The sequence below is a fragment of the Danio rerio genome, chromosome 9 (assembly GCF_052040795.2).
Source record: "Danio rerio strain M-AB ecotype USA chromosome 9, GRCz13ab, whole genome shotgun sequence".
Lineage (NCBI taxonomy): Eukaryota > Metazoa > Chordata > Actinopteri > Cypriniformes > Danionidae > Danio > Danio rerio.
Window position 1 is genome coordinate 27,465,495 of NC_141029.1, and position 26,090 is coordinate 27,491,584.

At 36.6% G+C, this 26,090-nt stretch overlaps 1 protein-coding gene across 12 annotated transcripts in view; it reads left to right on the forward strand.

Moving 5' to 3' along the window:
• Positions 1–26,090, forward strand: part of zeb2a (zinc finger E-box binding homeobox 2a) — a 264,051-nt gene that overhangs the window by 62,505 nt on the left and 175,456 nt on the right. For 4 of the 12 annotated variants that reach the window (XM_087265739.1, XM_087265745.1, XM_087265736.1 and 1 more), the window contains exon 3: positions 3,438–3,559. The exons of the other annotated variants lie outside the window; for them this stretch is intronic. The gene's annotated coding sequence lies outside the window, so the exon portion shown is untranslated. The remainder of the gene's footprint in view (positions 1–3,437; positions 3,560–26,090) is intronic. 12 annotated transcript variants of the gene reach the window in all.

Here is a 26,090-nt window from a genome sequence, read left to right on the forward strand (position 1 = left end):
ACACTCATAAACTACAGGCAGTTTAGCTTACCCAATTTATCTAAACTGCGTGTCTTTGAAAACTGGAGCACCCGGAGGAAACCCGCGCGAACATGGGGAGAACATGCAAACTCCACACAGAAATGTCAACTGACCCAGCCGAGACTTGAACCATTATCCTTCTTGCTGTGAGGCAATCATGCTACCCACTGTGCCACTGTGACATGAATTTTCAATAATTAACTAAAAGAATTAAAAACACATTAGAAGCCTTACTATGCAGTTATCTCACACACATATGCATATCCTACAGTACAGCCTTGTAGTTCACACACACACACACACACACACACACACACACACACACACACACACACACACACACACACACACACACACACACACACACACACACACACACACACACACACACACACACACACAAAAGATCAAAGCAGTTACTTTCTTGGTGTGTTATTTCTAAACAAATCAGCCATAAACTTTAAAAAGGCAGAGACAAAGAACTTAGTCTAAAGTTACTATCAGCTTTCAAGATGGGAATACAAAAACGTCCCACAAGCTTTACATTTTTCTGAAACGCTCTCTCGTGGGACAAGTTAAAGTGAAATGGCAAACTAAACAAATACAGCAGAGAGGGCTTACAAATTCTCCTGTCTGAATGAGTCGGCTGGCTGGACGCAGAGAAAGGTTGCAGGTCTCAGATGAGTTGCATGATGGAAGTAAACTAAACACTGTAATGCACCTCTTTCACCTCTTTCACTAAAGCTTTCTGCATACTAATGCCCCAGGCTTTACAAACTCATTTATGTGCGTACAGTAATAAATATGTCAGAAAATAGGTTTTAAATTTGATTTTTGTTTTTTTTGAAATCTTAACAAGGCTGAGTTTATGTGATCGAAAATAAAATTAAGCAGTAATGTTGTAATTATTATTACTACAATTCAAAATAACAGTTATTATATTATTAAAATAACTGCTATTATATCATTATAAATTTTGAAAACAACAGATTTTGAACTTCAGAGCAGGGGAACTAAGTCAACAACTGTAAAATGGAATATTGTATTGTAAAACAATCAAATTAAAATAGGCATTGTAATATTTCACACCAATACTATTACAACAACAACTACTATTACTACTACTACTAACAACAACAACAACAACAACAACAACAACAACAATAATAATAATAATAATAAGAAGAAGAAGAAGAAGAAGAAGAAGAAGAGAAAGAAATTAAGTCTTTATAATAGCACTAATTCTATTGTCGTTTGTAAATTGTTGAATTCGGTGTTTATTAATACATATAGTGTAAAAATACACCAGTGCCATGGTTCTTGTTCATTTCACTGTATTAAAGCCACATTGTCAACCCAGGCTCCTTGCGGATATTTACCCAGGTCTACATTTCTGCGAACAGCGAAATGCATAACTTAAGGTGCATCTGCACACAGTTTTTGTTTTTGCAAATGCACCAGAGGCTGCTGTGTATGCTTTTTGGTTATCACAAATTCGTCCTCTTCTCTCGTAAAATATTTGCGATATACACTTCAGCTGACCAGGCCAGCTTGCTGTCGACTGAATGACTAACCAACTGACCCAACCGTCTCTTTCCAACTGATAGCGTTTTCAAAAGCAACCTAAAAAAAGAAAAGCCATCATGGCCACATGATTTCACCACGTTTTTAGCCTTTTGGTATTTCATTCTTTTTTTATCTGGTTTCTGAAACCGTTCTCCATACTTGAGCTCTGCAATCGTGGTCAACTCTGCTCCACGTCCCAAGTCCGCCAACATACTGCCTTACGGTAGCATTGGTTTTAAAGACAAAATGCAGCCAGACGTACCTCTGGCTACATAATTTGCGTTCTCCATAAATGTAGATAGGGGTACATATCCACAATAAGCCTGTGTTGCACATGTAGTACATGTGGTGTAGGGTAAGGTTCGGTTCGGTTTAGTTCAATTTACTGAGGGCCAGGGCTTGTGATTTGCCATTATCACTCTTTAGGAACAGTAGATTCACTTTTGTCTTAGTAAAAGCAATAATTACATCTAAAAATGTAGGAAAATTAGTTTAGTTTATGCCTATTAATTATTTAGCCATTAATAGTTTATTAACCTATATATGTTATTAACTTACACATATTATACTCTGGCTTTACACATTTCTGTTTAGTGAAATCAGCTGATCTGGGTTAACTAAAATGAAATATCTTCACAGCAGTACATGTATATTCAGAAATCTATCTATCTATTGTTACACCTTTTATTAATTAAACTCTGTACATAATGATGATCATAGTGTACATGATGACATAGATGTGTGCACTACAACTGATTAGAACAAGCACATTGTAGTGATGTATTGGTGACATCAAACACGAGACATGCTCTAAGAAGTCAATTTATAACCATTAGCAGTAGCAGTGCGTAACCTAGGCGTGACCTTTGTCAATTAACTACTGTGCAGCGATTATAGCTGATTAGCCTGACAGTAAGCGTCTATGAGTCTCCGTAGTCATTTAACAGTGGCATTTCTCCCAGCAGCATGAGACCCAGCAATTCAGGCTAGCAGTGACGGATGACATGGTTCAGGGCTTCAGGGGGGTTTTACGCGACCTTCGAAATAGTAAAGGGGGCAGTGTGGACGGTGTAAGTTAACAGAGCAAGTGATTCATGCGCTTTTTCCAAAGAGCCATTCTGCAAGCAACACAAGTCTAAGGGCACTTGTAGATAACAACCTGAGCGTTGTCAGAGAGCGCCATTGTTAGGGGGATTTTGACTGAAATTGGCAAGGACCTTCTGGTCATGTGAACCGACCACAACTGCCAAAAAAGGTCCAAGTGCTCAGCCTTTGAATGTGTTTGAAATACAAGGCCAGAAAGGAGATGAGATGTTGTATCCTGCCACAAATTAGTGCCTTGATGTCAGTTTGTCAGAAAACAGGTAAATGAAACATTGCAAAGGGGATGACAAGATTTTTTTATCACAATTTGCGAAATACAGAAGATGATGCAACAATTTGAGAAAAAAACGTCATTCTGCAGTTGAAAACAGGTAAATGGTAAAGGATGCAATTCCTTGCGCCATTTCACATGGTAACAAAAAATAAAGCTAATTCAAAAGATTCCGAAAATTCCATCGCATCTTTCAGCCCAACAAAGCGATAAGCACAGAAGCAAAGTGCGCAGCCAAACAGTGTCATGAGTAGAGTGAATAGGATTGCTCTTCTATTGCCTCTCTTCTCCCGAAACCGAGCTGACAACCTCCGGCGACGCTTTGCATTCAAGCTTAGCGGGAACACGTTTTCATTTCAATATCACTGAGTGGGCTGGGACGGCCTTTGATGTCTACCTAGCCGGTACCTTGTGGGTAATCTAGCCCTTGGATTAAGCCATTTCTAAAACGTTTTTCCCCTCCTCTCTTCCACAGCCAAGATTGCCATCACTGCCTCCGTAATCTTTTGTAACAGAAGCTAATGCAGAAACACCTGCCACACAAGCCGGGCACATCCAGTCCTGTCGTCGTAAGCAGATTACATTCTGCAATGCCAGGTATTTGAGGAATATTCATGTCGCTAAGTGCTTATGTAATGAGTCATAAAGCGCTATAGGCTCCCCCCACCCCCCCACACTCCCGTAGTTGTTTTTGAGTTGATCTCATCCCCATAAATGAGTGAGCCTTTGGGGCATTGTTTGGGTTGAAATCCCTGGCCCATGCCAAGAAGTGAAATTGCTGTGCCTCGGGGGTCTTGGAGACAAACTAAAGAGCCAATCCTCTGACTTGCTGTTGTTTCACTGGTAGTCTTGTGATATGATGCTTATTAGGAACATGATGTTTTGATAACAACTCCACATGTTATTAATCATATTAAGGGGACACAGAAGACCAAAAGAAGCAGATTATGACTTGAGAAAGAAAGTTCATGTGCTTTTAATCTCTCCTCTGACAGGGGTTTTTGTTACTGTAGATGTACAAATCAAAATATTGTAAGTAATGTGACTAATAACTATTATATATATGCGGTGTGCGGCCGCTGAAAATGTTTAGGTCAGATTGTTTTAAATGTTTTACAAAAAGTCTATACTGCAAATCTGAATTTTCTTTAGCCATTACACTTTCAGAAGTCATACTACTGTGCTAACATGAACACTTGGGGAGACCCAGCTATTTTTATTCAGGAATATTAGGATTATATATGATAGAGAGTTAAAAAAACAACAAAAAGTCACTTTTGATCAGTTTTCAAGCATTTTAAGTTCATTTTTGTCAGTTTAGCTTGAAATCAAATTTAATTAAAGTTTAATTAAAAATACAAACATTTTTTTAAATACAATAAAAACTAAATAAATAAATATTTAATCTAATTGCTGATGCAAATTAAGAACAGTAATATTTCTGTTTAAAACTTTGCTGTTTATAGATTTATAGATAAGGTTATGCATGAATTTTTAACATTTTAATTTTGAAACATTATTATTTTCTTATTTTAAAATGAAAATGAACTTGCTTTCTTTTTTACTTATTTGCAAGTCTAAAAAAATGTAATCTCTATTTTGATTTATCAAAATAAATCAATCAACAAGATAAATTAATCATATATATATATATATATATATATATATATATATATATATATATATATATATATATATATATATATATATATATATATATATATATATATATATATATCATACATACATGTTCAGCATATATAATTACACCCCTCACAAATCTATCTTTTAAATTCATATTTTAATAGGAAGCTATACAATATTATAGTTGTGGTTATACTCTAGATTAGTCAGTACTGAAACCGAATCTGGAGCTTATCTAATAAACTAACCTACGATAACAATCCAAAAACTAGTAAACCCAAAGTTATATGTTATAGAAAAAAAAATTAAATACAAATTTAAAAAAAGAGGAAAAATCAAGAGAAGCAAACAATGGAAAAATTTAGTTAAAATTGTGTAGGTTGTCATTTTTTGGCAATATTTTGCTTGAATTTAATTGTATTATCTTTCAATTTCTAAATATGTTTATTGACTAAAATATTATTTTAATAAAATTATCTGTTTAATAAATCTGTTTCGTTCAAATGCACCAAAATACATCCTCTATATTCACCGAGAAATGGATACAAATATTAATTTTCAAAATGGGGTGTACTCAATTATGCTGAGCACTGTACATTATTTTAGTAATTTACTACATCTACATTACTTCTGATCAGTCAGTAGTCAAGGTAACTTTATTTAACTAATTTAGTAAAATAATTTTGTAATTATATTTAAATTTTTGATATTTTAAACAAAACTGAGCAGGGCATGAGCCATCTGGAGTGTTTTATACTTATTTATCTTGCACAAATATGTCTTTAATTTATGATAAATGAAGAGCAAAGACCTACTCTTCGGGCGCTAGTTATTCAAATGATGCTACACCATGTTATAACTCGAGCTCTGAGCTGTAGCCTAAATCTCAAGACATATCTCTGCTGCAAATCTGACACAGGAGGAGACAGAACTGAAGCAAAAGGAAATCTGGAACAAAAGTGAAGCCATCTTTTCAAACAACAGCCTGTGGCTCCTTTCACTTGGCATCTTCAAGACGCATCTGATCCTTTGCTTTGTTTAAAGCCAGAGCGTCTTTAAAAGTGGATTTATTTGTTTGAGGTTGTTTCTCTATTTATTTCTGTATTTACCAAGATCATCCAGTTCTGGGAGGAAAAGGGGACCGTGGGTTTTGTCAAATCCTAGAAGGTTTCTTGGCACGGGCAACAAACACAACTTGATGACTTACAGAAGACAAAGATGGTTAGTTACTGACTGTCTGCTCAGAGGTTGATCTGATGGATCCGCTTCTCTCATCAAACCTACTTTCAAAAGTTCAACACGAATGCAAACCTTTAACTGGGAGAAAAGTGCAAATAAATACTTAGTGGAGACAGGAAACAATAACAGGATCTCCCCAATTTTTTTCCTTCAGGATTTATAAAAACAACAAGGTAGATAAGCTGGAAGATTAAGGGAATAAACAATTGTGCAATGGAGCTGAGAGCCATTAGATCAAATAGCTTTAATTACCTGATTACGGTGAGCTAGAGCTCTGGAACGCTGGCTGCATGACTAAATTAGCGGAAGAGATAAGGTAGTTGCAGATCTGCTCCACCTTACCTAATCTCGATCAGGTTCTCCATCAACATTGCCGGTGACTCAGTTGCTGTTGACTAAAATGCCAGTTTTTCGGTTATTTCTGTACTGATCAAACCCCATTTAGATAAGGAGGGTTGTTTCAGGAGCTTTTCATGTTTGGGACAGCCTTTGAGAACAGAACGGGTTGTTTAATAGAGATAATTGTGCTTTTATACTTTCCCATGATAAAGACTGGCAGATCCCATCAGGTCAACAGTAACTGGCAGTGACAAAACAAGCCTCTGAATGGTTTGGAATGTCTCAGTTTTATTTGGACTCAGTCTATATGTGTCAAAGAAATGGATAATACAATATTTACATTTCATAATGGTTTGGTTGAGCGATATGGTCTTTTTAAAAAATCCCAGATTTTTTTCACAAAAAAATTTATTTAAGATTTAAATAAATTTTTTTCCCCCACTAAAAAAATTGAAGGTTATTAACCTCTATAATAAGCATAAGCATATTATAATTATATATTTATAGGATGTAAAAAATACTAAAGGAAAAAAAAAACTTTCCCTTAAGAACCTTCCTAGTCATTTAAGGATCAAATTGAACAAGATCCAATTACAATTGCATACAAGACTTTTTTTTAGTAATATAAATTAAACCTTTTCATAAAATTACAGTAAAAAGTAAAGTCACAATTATTGTTAAAAAGAGACCTTTTTCAAAATTAGGGTATTTTCCTGACATTCAGAGGTTTATTCATTTCATATACAGTAAGTGATTGTAAAACTGTAAAACCCACAAAGTTGAGGTAACAAACCATTTGAGGAAACAGATCGCAACAAACGATTTAAGTTAAAATCTTTTCAAATCTTTCAAATGACTGTTGGGTTTTACAGTGTAGGTTAGTGGGGTACATTTTATTGCTTTTATTTGCGCCTGTCCGCTGTTCTCAAGGTGAATGCGTACCTTGACACTAAGGCCCCGTTTACACTAGTGCGTTTTAGTTTTAAAATGGCGTTGTAGAATGAAAACGATCCGCGTCCACACTCGCGTTTTACCCAGCGTTTCTAATCAGCTCTCCGTCCACACCAAAACGCTGAAAACGCACATCACGTGACCACACACACACTCTCGGGCAAGCGCTCCAGCATTTCTACCCAGATGAGAGCTCTGCTTGTCGGACTGCTCATCACGCATCTCCCGCTGGATCTAATCTCACTATATTTGCTAACCGTGATATTTCATTCATGTTGTTGTCTTTATCTAACGACATAGGCCAATTTCCTGACTTTGGTCATTGGAATCTATTAAGTTACTTGTTCACGGGTAACATGTTTTGGTTAAGCGCAAAGTTAATGATTAATCCAGGTACATTGAATGATCGCTTGCCTTTATTTCCTACAATGTATAAACTTATTGTATGTTATACTTTTATAATTATCGATTATTAAAACTGATATTCAGCAAAAGAGAGGGTGCGTTTCGTATTTTCACTGAAATTGAAAGGAGGCAGTTGTTATCGGCTCTGTTTTGTTATAAATATCCACACAGTGAAGATGACGCTCATATATGCAGCACGCCGCCTCAACATTTCTGCTGTCTGTTAAGTTGCTAATATTAAAAAGAAAATAGGCAGTTCCTTATATCATGTTTACATTTTATTGTTGAGAAAGTGAAACAACGTAGCCAAGGTGATGTGAATGAAGTTATAAAGTCCACTGATCCCTTTGAAAATTTACCCGTGTCCTCGGTATGTTTTCCATATCAAACTGAGAAGGGGGAGACTGCAGCCTTGATCAAACTTGCGAAGTCTGAACTTACAAGAAGAGGATGCGAGACTGAACTGTGTGTGGGCTACTTAAGATTGAGGAAAAGCCCCAATCAGATAGGCAAACGTTTGCAGCCCCGCCTCCGTTTTCAGATGTCTCCGTCTTTCCCCATCCACACTGAGACAGAGCAGCAGCGTTTTAGAATAAAAACGGCCTTTCCAGCGTTTTCAAAAAGCTCAGTTTTCGGCGCTCAAGAACTCCGGCGTAGTGTGAACGGATGGCGTAACCGTAGCAAAACTTATGCGTTTTCAAACTAAAACGCACTAGTGTAAACGGGGCCTAAGGGGCAAACAACAAAAACTAAGGTTAAGATTCTTGGTGTGACTGGTTTCAGAACTGAGTTTAGTTTTTGACAATAGTCATGTCAAAGCAGTTAGTAAATCCACATACTATCATCTCAAAAACAGTGCAAAAATCAGATGCTTTGTTTCCAGTGAAGACTTAGAGAAACTTGTTCACGCAATTTATCCAGAAACAGAAGTGTTGAGTTCCAACATTAGATCGCTAACAGTTCCTTTCATATGTGTGTCTTGTCCATGTCTTACCCATTAATCCTCATCAAGAGAAAGGTGTGGTACGCTGTTTCAAATGCGCGAATCTGACAGAGACTTAGAGCCCTGAATTATGTTGTTTTTTGGCAGGTGTGTTCGTGTTGTATTTAGCACAGGGGTGGGCAAACTCAGTCCTGGAGGGCCAGTGTTCTGCACAGTTTAGCTCCAACTCTAATCAAACACATCTGCGTATAGATTTCTAGTGATCTTGAAGACACTGATTAGCATGTTCAGTGTTTGAGAAGTGTTAGAGCTAAACTGTGCAGGACACCAGCCCTCCAGGACTGAGTTTGCCCACCCCTGATTTAGCATAACATTTCTAAGAGTTTCATCTGTCATTTTGTTTGTGTTTTGCTATGATAATGTGGGTTGAACTATGGGAACCCAGAGAGGAGTGTCACTTGTTAGGGTGAAAAATTATTTTTATCGAAACAAATGGATGTAAACTTTACACTTGAGTTAATAGATAAAATCCATTTATCACCCAGCCCTATGTAATGGGTAAATAGTTTGCATGACAGTATATTACATTTTCAGGAGTTGACAATTTTTTTGTGGGTTCTTTAATAGTTACTAGCTACTCAGCATTTTCAGTGGCCATAATGTAGTAGTTCTGAGACTGTATTTTATATCATTGTTAACTCTTGTAAGCTAAAATTTGATTTCATATATATTAAAACGTTTTATTATATAAAAATGAGCCATCAGTATGTGGCTGCAAATGACTGTCTTAAGTGATCCATGTATTTATCTGATCTACTCAGATTAATTTCAGAATGAAGCAAGCACGTGTCTTTGTGAATGGATAATTGAATCTGATTTATCCAATTTGTTCAAAAGCGCTGAATCATGGAGTGACATTAAACACCGCTTTGTTGCACAGCCATGTGCAATTCTTCTCCTGTGATCTTTGATTACATTTCATGAAACAAATAGAAATGAAACAATCAACACTGAAATGCTTTGCCAAAAAATGTGCCAAAATTCTCATTAACTTCACCCTAAAATTATTATTGCCCTGGACAAGCTTTGTTTATGCCTATGCCAAGCCTTATTAAATCAAATCAAATCCGCCAAAGTTGCTTGTGGGAATGACTGTGTTACACATAGCTACTGAAAGACACCATAGCTGTGACATTGACCAATAGTAGCACAGCAGCTCTTTTACAATATATACTGCTTTCAAATGTGGCAAAATGAAAAATAATGTGTGATGCTAAGTGGAATTATGCAAGGGAGATTCTGTTACGAGATTATTTGGTTTATTGGAGGTTTCCTGACATAAAGACGGCCAGTACATTATATACTGCACAGGCATTGTTTGGAAACATTCTTGCTTTCAGAAGTGAGCCACAAATTCCACCTTTTCTTTCTTTATGACATCATGAACATCACACAGTTCATTTTGAGCTTTTGTGAAAAAAAGGCCACCCGTTTTACTAATTTTAACACTAGGAAGTGCTGTTAGACTATTCAGACCAGCCTTAACATTTAATTTTTAAAACAGCATCAATACCAAATATTGGGGAGCACAGTTTGCAACCACAACAAAACAGAATATTCTAACACAAAAGGGTGACAGGGTTTCTTTGCTCGAAAGCGTGCATTATTTAATCATTTAATTGATTCTTTTGTCATTTTAGGATCACCAAACTGAGGGCAAGTTTGAATAACTGCTGTTTTATGTTCTGCCTCCTCGTTTGCATTCCCTGCAAACAACCTTTTGACCTCAAAACGAAGCCATCCAAAAACCCAGCGATGTACACACATTAAATATTATCTTTGTCTTACTTTTGTTCTCAATTGTTATCCAACCGTGATTGGATGTTCGGTCATCCTGTGTTGTGCTTTGTTTGATAAAATCCTCGCGTCCCAACAAAAGCATCTTGGAGATACGTGAGGATTTGGGTGTCTTGTAACTATGTTTGTTTGACTGATGGGTGTTGTCCGAATGATCTCAACTCTTGTGGCTTATAGTCTGTTTTTCATTTTTGCTGAATCTGATTTAGGCCGGAGAATATGACAGGCATCAATTACATAACATAGAAAAAAAAAAAGCAGAGCCTCACTTTTATCTAATTTTAACATACACAAAATCACTTTGACAATAGAGCTAAGAGACCAGTGCTTTGCTATTCCCTTGTCTGTCAATATTCAATTCCCAAATAGTGTAGATCTCTTTTGAGGGCAGTATTTGCATCAGTGATTTTGCCCATGTCAGTTTTTTACAGCTGACAGTGGTGACTGCTGAGAAGTTTGACATCAGCCCTGTGGATTTGCTCCTGACAGAGGTCAGACCTGGTGTGACAGTCAGATTTACAGTGTGGTGACAGCTTCCCTATGGACCAGATCACTAGGGATTGATTTTGAGCTCACGTCTGTATCACAGTCATTTTACTGGCTTGACTACTTTTGTGTGCATGTACATGTGCATTGGACTTCAGTTTTATATACATACATGCAAAACACTATGTGTGGAAAAAAAGCTTTTTAAAATTATATATGAATATTAAATGAATTGTAGTCAGTTAATAGTTTTATTTAAAGAAATTACTATTAAAAACATTTAAGGGAGATTTCATCCAAAAATTGGCATTTGTGATTAAATAAAGAAAAAAAAAATCATTTTCTTATTGGGTAAACTATCTATATGTTTAGTGGGAATCATCTGAAGAGAAGCATGGATAGAAGAATGAAACACATTTATTTAGGATTAAACCATTCAGTTTGTATGGATTTATTTTTAATGTAGCATTTTGAGTTCATTCAAATTTTCTTCATTTGTCTTGCAATGAACATATTTCATATGGTTTTGTAACAAAAGGAGTTTGGGTAAATTATGGATGAATTTTTTATTTTGGGATGTACTAAGTATTCACATGAAGTAAGACATGAATACTGATATATTTAAGTTAAAAGTAATACATGCTTGTGTGTTTACTATATTTACATGCATACATATATATATTTGTATTGAACCATTGGCAGTCCTTCCTAGCAGACACACAACGTCATAAGATAATATTAGATTATATTTAGGTCACTAGCATCTAAGGACAATCTTATTTGACATCGACGTGAAATGACATTGACATTTTGTTGATTTTAGGTTGTGTTGGAAAGTGACCAAAATCCAACGTCATATTGATGTCAAATACTGACATTTATTCGTCAGGTATGGCAACCAAAATCCAGTGTCTGATAAATGTATTATTTGTAACGTCCGCACAGCATCAAGCTGTAACATCGTTAGACATTGATATTTTGTTGTTTTTAAGTTGCGTTGGAAAGTAACCAAAATGCAATGTCTGTTCGACATTGGGTTCTGACGTCAACCCGATTTTCATATCCAATCAAAATGCAACGTCCCAGGTTGTTGGGGTACATCGTCAATCTGACATTATGTTGACGTCCTGTGCCTGCTGGGTTTATTCAAGGTATCCCCGGGGTCTTAAGAAGTCTTGAAATGTCTTAAATTTCAAAAACAAAACGGTAGACCTTAAAAAGTCTTAAATTCACTGAAATAATGAGTTATAAGTCTTAAATTATTTTAAACAGGTCTTAATTTTCCTGTGTCTAAGCTACCCGATTGGGTCAACACCTCCTCTTAATAAAAGCTTTAACAAAAGTTTAATTATTAACTCTATTTGCCAATATGGTTTAATTATCTTCCTTACAATACCATTTATTTTTTAACTAGACCATTAGAAAAAAAATCCTTAGCATGTAGCCTCGTGAAAATCTGAAATTAAAAACTTTTGAAACAATGACAGCAATGACGACTGGGATCTTAAACCTTTAACAAATTAGCAACATTTGTTCAGTAACAAAACTGTTCATTGGAACTCTGTTCAAGCTGACATTCATCCAACTTGTGTTTTTATTCTTTAATGCAAAAAAATATAAATACAATTGCATTAAAATTCAATTTATACATTAAGCAACATCTAATTGTTCAGCACATTTTTATTTACATTACTTTATCTTCCTGTTAATTTTTTTACTTAGAGGGGATTCAGTGTTCAAAGTTTACGTAAAAGTGTGTGTGTGAGTGTGTGCAGCGAAAGAGAGAGAATGGGAGTGAAAGAGGATGTGACAAATGCATGTTCAATCCCAGGGGACACAAAAGACACAAGGAGAAGCCATCCATGCAGCTGCTAAAAGGACATGATGAGAAAACACACACATAACCGTATGTGCTTTAGAAAGGTCATTTACCTTTTAAAGCTGATTGTTCTAGCCTTCAGTCTACATTACATTGCACATTGATAACAAGCCCCCAACTCCCAATTGTGTCCTCAGGTTCAAGTTTAAAGAACCGTGAGTGTGTGTGTGTGGCGCAATGTAAGCAAACGACTGAAGTTCTGCCTTGAGATAGGGAAGGCTCAGGCAATTAGGCTGTTTCATGTCACTGGACTGTGTCTGTTTCCCCCTCTGGACACTTCTGAGCACCGCTTAAGACACCTAAACGCTGCGGAGTAGGGAGCAGAGCACGGATAATGTCATTTAGATTGAGGAACCGTGACTGGGAGTAGTTTTGGATCAGATAACGGTCTCTGCACAGGAACATTATTCCACATGAACATGAGCCAGGCTCTTGTCTGATGTTAGCTGAACTGATATCTCTTCCAAATCACTGAGTCAAAATATTCTGCGTTAGTTAAAGTGTCAGTTGAAATGCTGGACTCAAAAAGATGCACAATTCAACTTGCTGGATTCGGCTTAAACTGATAGATGAGTTATATTCAATGAATAAATATTCAGCTTAAAACACAGAAAGAGTATCTGGAGAATTTCCTGTGCCTTCCCACCCACCTTAAACTGTCTCATGGGACAGAGGAACAGAGGATGAGCAGGGAGGAGGTATAGGGGAGAATGCATCTCCTCGACAGGGTGGCACCAAACCTGAAGCATTCCCAGATGATTCTGCCAAGATTGCTTCATTTATTTATTGTTTATCTTTATTTTTAGAATTTCCAATGATTCTTATAAAGAGATAATGGTTATGCAAAGTTCACAGTATGGTAGCTGTTTATCTTGAGGGGTGGGGGCGCTTACAGCAAAATCCTTCTTTAATTTTCCTTTGGCATATTCTCTTTATTCATCAGGGGTTGCCACAGCATAATGAACCGTAAACTTTTCCAGCATATGTTTTACACAGTGGATGCCCTTCCAGCTGCAACCCTGTACTGGGAAACATCCAAAACAGGCTCATTCTGAAATATATACATTTCTGGACATCACAAATTATGCAGCCAGAGCTACATATGGCTCAATTTTGTCATTAAAATGAATGCTATGGGGCGGTATGACGTCATTCCTTTTCTTGCTTACCAGCTGACTGCTTACTTTAAATGCAGAGCGGAGTTGATTGCAACGACAGGGTTCGAGTTCGGTGAAGAATGATTACAGAAGTCTGAAAATGTGGTAAAATCTGAAAACGTGGTAAACATCAGGGGCCTTTTTTTTTTCTCGATTGCTTTTCAAAACACTGAGGTTGGGCTTAGGGAAGTGGGTGTGCGGGTCAATCGGTGCCTTTTAAAATACTATTGGTTTGGTTCTCCTCTGTTGGACTTCAGTGAAATCAGTAGGCACCAATAGCACTAGCAAGATAAATTTGAGATGTGAAAAAGCATACACAAAGGCCTCTGGTGGATTCGCGAAAACAAAAACGGCAAAAGAACGTAGCTCCTGGGATGGATTTTGCTCTCTCAAGAAATGTATATTGGGGTATGTAATTAGAATGAGCATGGTTTGCAAACATCCATACACACTCATTCACACACACACTATGGGCTGTTTAGTTCATTCAATTCACCTAAAGCGCATGTCTTTGGACTGTGGGGGAATCCAAAACACCTGGAGAAAACCCACGCCAACATGGGGAGAACAGCTAAAGTCCAACTGACCCAGCCAGGACTTGAATTAGTGACCTTCTTGCCGTGATGCGATAGTGCTAACCACTGAGCCACCGTGTTGCCTCGCTTAGCTATAGCAAAATAAATACTATTTTTTGTCTTTTTTAAATGAATTTCAGTAGTTGACAAGGGTTTAGGTATGTTGAACTTGAGTTGTTTCATAATAAAGTGAAAGTGTATCCTAGTCACTTTGTTCTTTTCCAAAACTCGAATGTTACATTCCCACTTTGAAAGGACAAAGTCTGATCACAACAACATCTAAAACTGTAGCAATTTTAGAACAAAACCTAAACTATTCTGCCTATTTCGGCTTCATTCTTGACATATTGTATAATTTTCTTTCATTCATTCATTCATTCATTCATTCATTCATTCATTCATTCTTTCTTTCTTTCATTCTTTCTTTCTTTGGGGCAAAACTAGTCACGCAACTGCTCTGTTCTGCTTATCTCTCAATTTTTCGTGGTAACACTTTACATATACATTGTACATGTGCATTGCACATTAATATGACACATGAGCAGGTCAAAGTAAAGTGTGATCTTTTTATGTTGCCAAATCTATGATGTATCACAATTGCCTAGATGGATCTAGTCCTGATGGGGAGAAGAGAGAGTAAAGCCATTCAACACCACGTGCACTTAAAGAGAAATACAAGCCGACAGTAACATTCTCCTCGTAAACATTTATGAAAGCAGGGCGTTTGTCTTGAGAAGGCCGGGTCGCAGACGTTTTCACAGAAATATAATATCCGTTATCACCATTTCCTATTTGTCCCACATTATTTTGGTGGAAGGTTGTGGCACAGGTGATTTTTCTTTCCTGTATGAGATAGAACAGGACTCGGGAAAACAGAGTAAGCCTTAAGTGGGACTGTGAATCCTTATCTGATGTTACAAGTGCTTGAAATATGAGATCATATCCACCCCCAAGACGTATGGAGAAGTGGGAAAAACAGGGAAAGCATATCTGTGAATATGGCATTGGCTTGCTTTGTGTCAAGGCTCATTATATTTAAGGTTTTATCTGTACACGGCTGTAACTTTAACCATGCTATTGTACACCGACCCAGTAGGTAGTATATGAAAAGGTACATGTGGGAAAAGGGGATATTACAATGAATGTCCATGACTCAGACCTTGAACAAATGTCTCATAAATTATGTTTGTAGGAAAGTGGTTTCATCAGAAGGTGGCCTATGGTGTACAACAAAATTGACCGCCTTCCACTTCGCAGATAAGTGTTTACATAACATTCACTTCGTGAGGTTAAATGAATGTCAAGAGTCCAAATGGCAAAGCTGGGAGAGTGAAAAAAAGCCTATTAGGACAGGGAATATTTTTATCTATCATATTGCGTGGAGCAAAACAATGGTAAACAGGCAGACACATCTGTTCCCTGCTTATCAGTGTATTATGACGCACTTAACCAGCAGGCCTAATGCACATCACCGGTGCCTGTTAAAGCCTTCTGTAACAGGACTTAATAATACTTAGCAAAGGTCCTGTTTTATAGGTCGCTCACTACAAGCATTTAATGTAAGCTTTATGGATTTACAGGTCATGGATTGGTGGCCACTAGATATTTGTTTTCACTAATAGCTTATGGTGTGTTAGTTGTGTGAATTGTAATGTATAATAATAGAGTAGGGCGAGTAAAACTAGGTAGTGCTGTCGCCTTACTGCAAGAAGGTCGCTGGTTCGAGCTTCGGCTGGGTCAGTTGGCGTATCTGTGTGGAGTTTGCATGGTTTTCCTGCGGTCGCATGGGTTTTCTCCGGGTGATCAGGTTTCCCCCACAGTCCAAGGACATGTGGTACAGGTGAATTGGGTATGCTAAATTGTCCGTAGTGTATGAGTGTTAATGAGTGTGTGTGGATGTTTCCCAGAGATGGGTTGTGGCTGGAAGGGCATCCGTTGCGTAAAAATGTGCTGGATAAGTTAGTGGTTCATTCCACTGTAGCGACCCTGGATAAACAAAGGGACTTAGCCGAAAAGAAAATGAAAGAATGAATGAATGAATAGTAGCGTATAATACATTTTACCGATTTTTTAAATATTAAATTGGGGTACTTGAAGAAAGCCTGAAATAAAGTACTCACTAATGTCAAGAAATGGGAGAGAAAGAAAAGTGTTTTACTTGTGTTTTTTAATCCATTTAGTTTTGTGTATTACATATTTAACTAAAGTTTGTAAGTAAAATTAATGCTACGATCAGTATTATGGCAACATTTATTCCTTTTAGCAGTAAGGATATTTACAGGGAGTTATTATTAATGAATAAAGAATTATTTTTGTCTTTGATTATTTGTGTTTTCACAACACCAAATAAATACATTAAAACACCCTAAAAGATGTCTACTTGTATTCATAGAATACATTTGCCTGTCTAGTTTATCTTCATATATAAAACTTAATTGACGTGGTCAGTATGCACTGTAACTTAATTTGTACAGTATTTTTCTGATATAAAGCACACGGGTTCCAGAAAATGGCCACAAAATAAATGAAAGGTACTGCAAAATAAAGGTAAAATTACTTGGTCACATTGCTCTTTTGTCTTGATGTTTGTTTTGGACTACACTATTGGTTGGGTTTAGAGAAGGGTTTAGTCATCTGTACCACAGGTCTGGATGTGTATATGAATTATGTGTATTTTTAAATGTACAACAAAATGTACCCTATAGGGATGTAACGATACACCTGACTCACGATTCGATGTGATTCCCGATACTAATCTCCGATTTTTGATTTAGTCATTATTTAAAAAAAATAAATTTATGTGTGGTGCTGCAAATCTATGGGTTCATGTGGTTTGGCTAATCAATAGTTATTTTTCGTTTAGACGTCTGTGATAGTAGGTTTTGACTGTGCTGACGGTTTATGTGCATCATATTCGTTCTTCTGTTAGTGTATGTAATGTCTTGCAGTATTTGCACACAGTTTGTCTGGCGAATCCTTGAAGGGTATACTTGTCTGGCTTTTTTTTGGCTTTTTTAGTCCTAGATAGTCATTTTCAATACCAGATGTTGCAGAGTATAAACAGTATGTATGTATAATAAATAATATGCCCATATACACTGAAACTAATGCTGAGTTTAAACATGCATACATCTCAACACTTTTAACTGTCAGAATAATAATACTTTCAAAGACTGACGTGACATTTAGTTCCTTGAGATCCAGTTCAACACAATGAAAATGTGAATTTATTAAGAAATTAAAAATTCATGTACCTCCATCATGTAAAAATGATTTTTGATGCTATGTGAGTATGGTATGCATTTGTGTGTACAATATGTGAATATGAGCAATATTTTCTGTTCTTAAATTTTTTTATAGTCAAAGAGTAGAACCTTTTAATGACATGATAGTTGTTTTATTTATAAAGGATTCACATTACTGTCTGCTAACCTAAAGGTCAAAGGTCAAAGAGAGGAACAGATTAGGGTAGCAGTAGTGATGTTTTCAAACAGCTTTCATGATTATGCCAATCAGAATATGCAAACGAACAAGCAAATTCCTGCAGGAGCTTTCCAAATTAAGAAAACAACCTGAAACGGAAAGATTAGTCTCTGTCTGATCTCCTCTCATTTGAACTGTTATTTCAACCATCTTCATTTTCCCGTGCCAATGGTGAAACAAATGTTCCTGTTAAACATTCCAGGATTCATCCATATTTAATTACCCGCACCTTCATTAACATACGACTCCCTTTAATGAAGAAAGTGTTACATTTATTCACACCAAATGGCAATTCTGCCTTTGATGATCTCAACAATTAGAGAACATCAAAGCCTAGGTTGTGCAAACTTGGATTCTCATTAGCATAATTAAACCAACCTGTAGACAGAAAAAAAGACGACCATTTGAAATGGAAAGTGGAATTATATTTATGCTGCTTATGAAATAATTATGTACCTTGTACTCAATTAAGAATGTGTTAATTAACTTGTAGTTTAAACATAACTAAGAAATTTGTTTAGCTGCACCGTATTGAAATAGTGATGTTCCTTTTGGCATGTCTCATTCCTCGCAGTCAAATGAAGAATCTTTCATCTTTTAAGCCAGTTTTAATGACAGTTGAAATAGTTAATGTTATGACACAGACAGATTGAGATTTATGCTTTACAAATTGACTTCATTTGCTTCTACCGATTTCATATTAAGCTCATCAGAAATATTCTCAAGATGTGTTCAACCACTGCTTTTTTTCTCTCTGTCTCACTCAATAATTCAATTAAGAGACACTTTTTGTTCTTGATATACCTCAAAGGTTTGTTTGGATTTTCAAATCATAAGTAAATAGTTAAATATATAAATGAATCTTGGATAACCTGCCTAAAATGTAATGTTTTATATTTTGTTTTTTAACAAAAGATAATAATGCTGGTTGAATACAAGGTTTCTGAAATAAATCAGAATGAAACCAGCAGTTGAGCCACTCTAATACACTAATTCACTGCACTATGCAGGCAACATAAATGAATACTAAATATTAACATACCATTATACATAATGTTATACATATTATTCATACAATAACATAGGCTTAAAAACAGGGTATCCGCGAGGTCTTAAAGTCTTAAAATGTCTTAGATTTCAAAATCAAAATTGTAGGCCATAAAAAGTCTTAAATTCACTTAAATATTGTGTTGCACGTTTTAAATCATTTTAAACAGGTCTTCTTTTACCTATGTTCATGTAAAGCTGCCCAATCGGGCCAACACCCATCCAATCACTAATATTCCATCTCAAGAAAAGTTTTAACACAAGTTTATTTATTAAGTGTTATTTATTAACTCTATTTACAAACTCTATTTTTATTTCTATTTTTAGACATATGGTTTAATTATCTTCCTTTAATTAACATTTGTTTTTAATGTTTTTTTTAATGTTTTAACTTGGCTATTAGAAAAAAATCCTTAATGTTTAGCTTTGTGTAAAACTGGAACTTCATTCATAATGGTCTTTATAAGTTCTTTAAAAGTATTCAATTTCACCTGATGAGATCTGTAGAAACCCTGAACAAATACTTATAACAAACATTCCCTTATACAGTGACAAGTGACAAAACGTCTATAGGAAAAAAGCTTTATTTTTACTCACACAGCAAATTAACTACTATACTGTGCTTTTTTTTTTTTTTAATCTACACACATGCCATTCTTATTTATTGTACACTGTAAAAAGTGCAGGGTTCCACACAATTCATTAATGTTGTCCCAGCACAAATTGATTAAGGTAATTTAACACTTTTAAAAAATTTGGATTGAACATAAAAAAATTAAGTAGTCCCAATAAAATTTCAAAAATTGTGTTGTTTCAGCTCTTAAATAAGTAGTCTGAACAAGTAAAATATATATAATTTTGAGTGTATTTAAACAGTATCAGTCAACCTACCTTCCTACCATACCTAACTGACTGAAATTTAACTAACAAACTGAATAAATAAAAATCAGATGATTGATAATGTAATCAATCAGTCAGTTTGTCATTGGTGTGTTTTTAATAATTAAAATGTAATCATTTTGGTATGTTCACTTATGTTTATTAAGGACACATCAGTATAAAAAAAAGTTTAATTAAGTTCTTTGGTATATGAAAGTTTTTAGATTTTATTTGATGTAGACTTAAACATGCACTGAAAAAATTATTCAAAGATGATTCCCTGGATGAGCGACACAGTGGCGCAGTAGGTGCTGTCACCTCACAGCAAGAAGGTTGCTGGTTCGAGCCTCGGCTGGGCCAGTTAGCGTTTTTGTGTGGAGTTTGCATTTTCTCCCTGCGTGGGTTTCCTCCTGGTGCTTTGGGTTTCCCCCACAGTCCAAAGACGTGGTACAGGTAAATTGGGTAAGCAAAATTGTCCGTAGTGTATGAGTGTGAATGAGTGTGTGTGGATGTTTCCCAGAGATGGGTGGTGGCTGGAAGGGCATCCACTGCGTAAAAAAACGTGCTGGATAAATTAGCGATTTATTCCGCTGTGGCGACCCCTGATTAATAAAGGGACTAAGCTAAAAAGAAAATGAATGATTGAACCCTTGGATTTACAATTCTTTTTATGTTAAATGGTTGTAAACAATTTGTTTGGTCTGAATTTAAACAAACAACTTAAGTTGAAGATTATTAGCCCCCCTGTTTATTTTTTCCCCCAATTTTTTCCCCCATATTTTAAACATAATAGTTTTAATAACTCATTTATAATAACTTATTTATTTTATCTTTGCCATGATGACAGTTACTAATATTTTACTAGATATGTTTCAAGACACTTCTATACAGCTTAAAGTGACATATATACAGTTTAAAGTTTTTATTTTTATTTTTATTAAAACTGCTTTTATTCTATTTAAAATAAAACAAATAAGACTTTATCCAGAGGGAAAAAAAATCAGAAATACTGTGACAATGTCTTGGTCTATTAAACATCATTTGGGGAATATTAAAAATAAATAAATATATAAATAAATAAAATAAATAGGGAGGGGGGGGGGACTAATAATTTTTAACTGTATTTGTCATGATTTCCCTATGTTAGATGATCTGTTACCTTAATTACAAATAGACATATCAGTTTATTTACTTATTAATTTATCTATTGTTGGAGATAAAGTGTCCCCCCATGTACAAATGAAATCGGTGCCACTGGCAGTAGATCTCAGAGCTATCAAACACTACACAGCATTTCATGCATCTCCAGTAACTCCAGCATATTTGAGAAGGAAAGTTCAGGAACTTGTTGTGTTTGGCCTTTGCTCTCCATCCATCCCCTGTTCAAACTCAAGACGGCGTTCTCATTGTGACCTGTTCTCTACTCTCCACTGTCGACTCTGTTAACATTAGCCAAACTAATGAGGCAGCGCTCCTTATCTGCCTCCCTCCTCTCTTGACATGAGCGTCCTGCATACAGTCCTCTCGCAGTCATCGCTCCTCTGTGCGTCAGCTCCTGCAAGTCGGGGAGTCGAACCCCTCCGGCCCTCGCTCTTCGTGGGAACAACATGCTCCCCCCCAACCTCCCCGATGGACCTTAGGCCTTGTCATCTTTAAACCTTCAAACAACACCCGATTCGCCCTCCCCCTTCCCACGGTTAAAATAAATTGTCCTTAGTGTAGATTCAGCCGGCTGTCTGAAGCTTGCAACTTAGGCCTTCCTGTCTTCAGGATTTTGGACGTCCTCCCCCAGAGAGTAACAAAGACTTTGTGAGAAAAGAGGGGCAGGAAAAGACAGCAAATGAGAAGAAGGTGTTGTAATTCCTGCCCACTTCTGGATGAGGAACGGCGCCCACACTCTTTTTCTCAAGCCCCCACGAGCACCGATGGATGGAGTGATAGCATGGGACTGGGTGTGTGTGTGCTGTAATGACGGTGAGGTGGCGTTTAATGGCTGGCCAAAGTATCCTCGTGGGCGACTGCCGTTCCCATGCCCCGCTGCATTCCTCCCTCAGATCCCAGACGCGTTCTTTTGCTACTATTTATTTTTCCTTCCCCCTACGTGGAGGCCAGGATGTTCAACGAGTGCATTACCAGTGACCTGAGTGGGAGGGGAAACAGTGGAGCCCTCCTGAACACAAATGGACATACACACACACACTCACACACATTAAACGCTGCCATTAGTCCGGCCCCCAAGGGGTTATGCTCTCCTTTTAACACAGCAGTGACACCGCGTGTAGTGCGCTCTGGGTAGCTGGAGAGCAACTTGACCCATCTCGAGGTCGGAGTGATTACCTTATGATTAACCTCGTTTTTTGTTCTCCACATAAAAATGTTTTATAAGATGATAATTGTAAGGTGAAAAATTAACATCTTTCTGATAATTATGACATTTCAATCTGTGTTTTTACACTTACTGTACATATGTACAGGAGTTAGACAATGAAATTGAAATGATTGGTTTTAGACCACACTAGTTCATTAGTATTGTGTAGGGCCTCGTTTTGTGACCAATACAGCATCAATTGGTCTTGTGAATGAAAGATATAGTCCTGGACAGTGACCAGAGGAATTTTGATCCATTTTTCTTGCAGAATAGTGGCCTGGAGCCTTTTGTACAAAGACTTAATTGAATTAACATTCGAATTAACGTGAAACTGAGCGCATGTGCATGAGTGCAAAATCCCTCCCTGCCTTCTCCCCCATATAAATATGGTAATGGCTTCACGTTGGCAAAACCAAACGAAAAAGCAATGGCAAAAGCAAGTAAAAAAGAAACTTAACAGAATGTGAATTGGAGGTGGTCCTATCTGAGGTAGACCAGAGAAAAATTGTGTTATTTGCAAGTTTGTTCTCCGAAATTAATAATTAAAGAAAAAAAAAATAGAGTGGGAGAGTTTAGCTGATGAAGTTAAAGTAGTGGGGTCTGAACATAGCACTGTGAGTAAATTTAAAAAAGAAATAGTTGGATTTAAAGGTGCAGGTTAAGAGAACAGCGGTGCACCATCAATGTTTTGAGGAAAGAGTTGCCTCAATTGTGGCAATTTACTGATAGGCAGTTAAATAATTATGCTAAATAAAATAAAATAAAACTTAGCTGGAATAATTTCTTTAAACACATCACTCACCAAGAAGCCACTCATTGCGCACCCTGCCACCTTAGTGCCTCGCTGTCTCTCTTTCCAAATTTGGACCCAACTCAGCACAGAGCTCCAAGAGGATAACTCTTGGAAATCTGAAACAGCTAATAAGCCAGTCATCATAGTGGGCCAGAAAATAACTGTGATACCTAAAAATGCATTCCCTTCGGATTCAACCATTGACAATGTCCTCCAGTAAGGCCATCGCTGCCATTGCCATAGACTAAGGGTTGTATATATTTGCAAATGCTTTTATTTGTTCTGAATGTTCTAAAAAATATTGTGTCAATTAACCCATTTTATCAACTATAAATTAATAGCGATGGTGAGATACTTTGTAGTGTGCAATTTAACATAATTGCCTCTAGGAGTTGCCAATGGAAATTAAACAAACACACAGAAATACATGTACGCCAGACATGAAGTTGGTGCAAACCGATGCACATTCTTACGTTAATTTCATCGTTAGTAAATACAAACGTGAGCGTGAAACCTGGCATACGCAAAGTTTTTTTGCGTATGCATCGTTGATACATGAGGTCACCTGTGGCCCTAGGTCACTATGTAATGCTGGTGGAGGAAAATGTTTTTGACTCGCTCCTCCAAAACACCCCAAAGTTACTTAAAAATATTTAGGTTTGGTGACTGTGCAGGCCATGGGAGATGTTCAACTTCACTTTCATGTTCATCAAACCACTCTGTCTCCAGTATTTCTTTGTCTATTGGTGCATGATCATACCTAGCACTGCCTTTGAGATACAAACTTTATGTACATTGGGTGCACATGTTTCTTCAGAATGGTTTGGTAGTCCTTGGCAGTGATGTGTCCATCTAGCACAAGTATTAAGCCTACGGGATGCCATGATATTGCAGTCCAAGCCATCACTGATCCACTTTCATGCTTCACTCTAGGCTTGCAAAAGTTTGGGTGGTATGCTTCTTTGGAGCTTCTCCACACTGTAACTGTACCGAATGTGAGCAAGACAGTGAAAGTAGACTCATCAGAAATGTAATAAATAAATAAATAAATAGCGCCCTAAAAAATGGCAGTTTGTAAATTCAAAGAAACAAAACAAAAAGGCAAAAAAATAACAAATATGTGGTAAAAATAACCCCGAAAAAGTTATTATAAAAAATAAGCAATTGTTTTTAATATATGTTTTTTTTTAATATAATGATATATAAAAGGTCATTTGTTTAGGTCATGGCAAAACTGTGTTTTAGCAGACTTTACCAGCTTAGGCTCAACCTGAAATGTGTTGATCCATTTACATTTGGGTGCACTTTTCAATTTAAGGGATCTTTGTTATCTCACAAGAAAATAGACAATAGGACTTGAGCTAAGTTATAGATTTTTATATTATACAGTTATAATACAGTTTCACAGTCATATAAAGTTATATATTATAAGTTAGCTACATTTTAATTGAACAGAAATCACATCTTAAATATTTCAGTAAAAAAAAATAATACAGCAGAAAATCAAAAGCATTACAATGTTGCATTACAATACTGATCTCTAAAAAAAATTCATTATTTATTCATTTTCTTTTCGGCTTAGTCCCTTTATTAATCAGGGTTCGCCACAGTTGGTTGATCCGCCAACTTATCCAGCACATGTTTTACACATGCAGCGGATGCCCTTCCAGCTGCAACCTATCACTGGGAAACACACACACACTCATTCACACACATACACTACGGCCAATTTAGCTTACCCTATTCACCTATCGCACATGTCTTTGGACTGTTGGGGGAAACCCGGAGGAAACCCACACGAACACTGGGAGAACATGCAGACTCCACACAGAAATGCCAACTGACCCATCCAAGGCTCGAACCAGTGACCTTTTTGCTTTGAGGCGATCGTGCTTCTGTAAGAGAATAACTAGCTGTTTTCTTAGATGAGTTTGTAAGGCTTCAGTAATCAGCCTTGTCTACATCCCTGAACTGTTCACGCATGCAGCACTAAGGTCTGTATCTTGTGGGCCAAACCCAGGGTGGTACTGAAAGGGCAGTGCTGATACATGTTTGCACATTACTATCATGATGGCCAGAGGCTCAGCCACATCACAGTGGGGAAGATTATCTCTCATGATGAAGGTAAGAGCTTGAGGCCCTTGGCTTTAAGACAGTAAGGTCCTAATTATATTTCCTTTCAGTTTCAGTGGTGAAATGGGTTGTTTTGTATTAGTACAGGCCCTGTGTGCTGTAGCTGCTTCTGAAGAGAGATGAGATGAGTAAGTAAAATAAATCTGGAAAACCTAAAAAAATAATGAGAACAACTGTCTATGTATATAATTTGTATCATATAAATATGCTGATATGCATACCCTATATAACCTTAAATAAATGAATAGCCATCAACAATATGAAGGTTTGAATTAGCTTATTTTACATTATTTCTAAAAATGCGCAAACATGTCTTTGCTCAATTTAGGCATATACATTTTTAATGAAATAATGTAAAATAAAAACAATTTGTAATGTAAATAAAAAAATGAAGGGGCGACACGGTGGCTTAGCACTTTCACCTCACAGCAAAAATCTCGGTAGTTCCAGTCCCGGCTGGGTCACTTGGCATTTTTTGAGTTTGCATGTTCTCCCCATGATCGCGTGGGTTTCTTTTAGGGCTCCGGTTTCCCCCACAGTCCAAAGACATGCAGCATTTGTGAATTGAATAAATTAAATTGGCCGTGGTATATGTGTGAATGAGTGTGTATGGATGTTTCCCAGTACTGGGTTGCAGCTGGAAGGGCATCCACTGAGTAAAATATATGCTGGATAAGTTGGCGGTTCATTTCGCTATGGCGACCCCTAATGAATAAAGGAACTAAGCCGAAAGAAAATGAATGAATGAACGAAACAATGAAAATGATCTATTAAAAATAGCTTTCCCAATATGCAATGAACAGATAAACAAACATTAAGCATAGGAAATGCACTTTGCATCACATTTAGTGTGTCTGCGGGGTCTTAAAAAGTCTTAAACCTCACAAGCTATATTTTAGGCCTTAAAAAGTCTTCAATCTACTGAAATGTTGTGTTGTAGGTCTTAAATC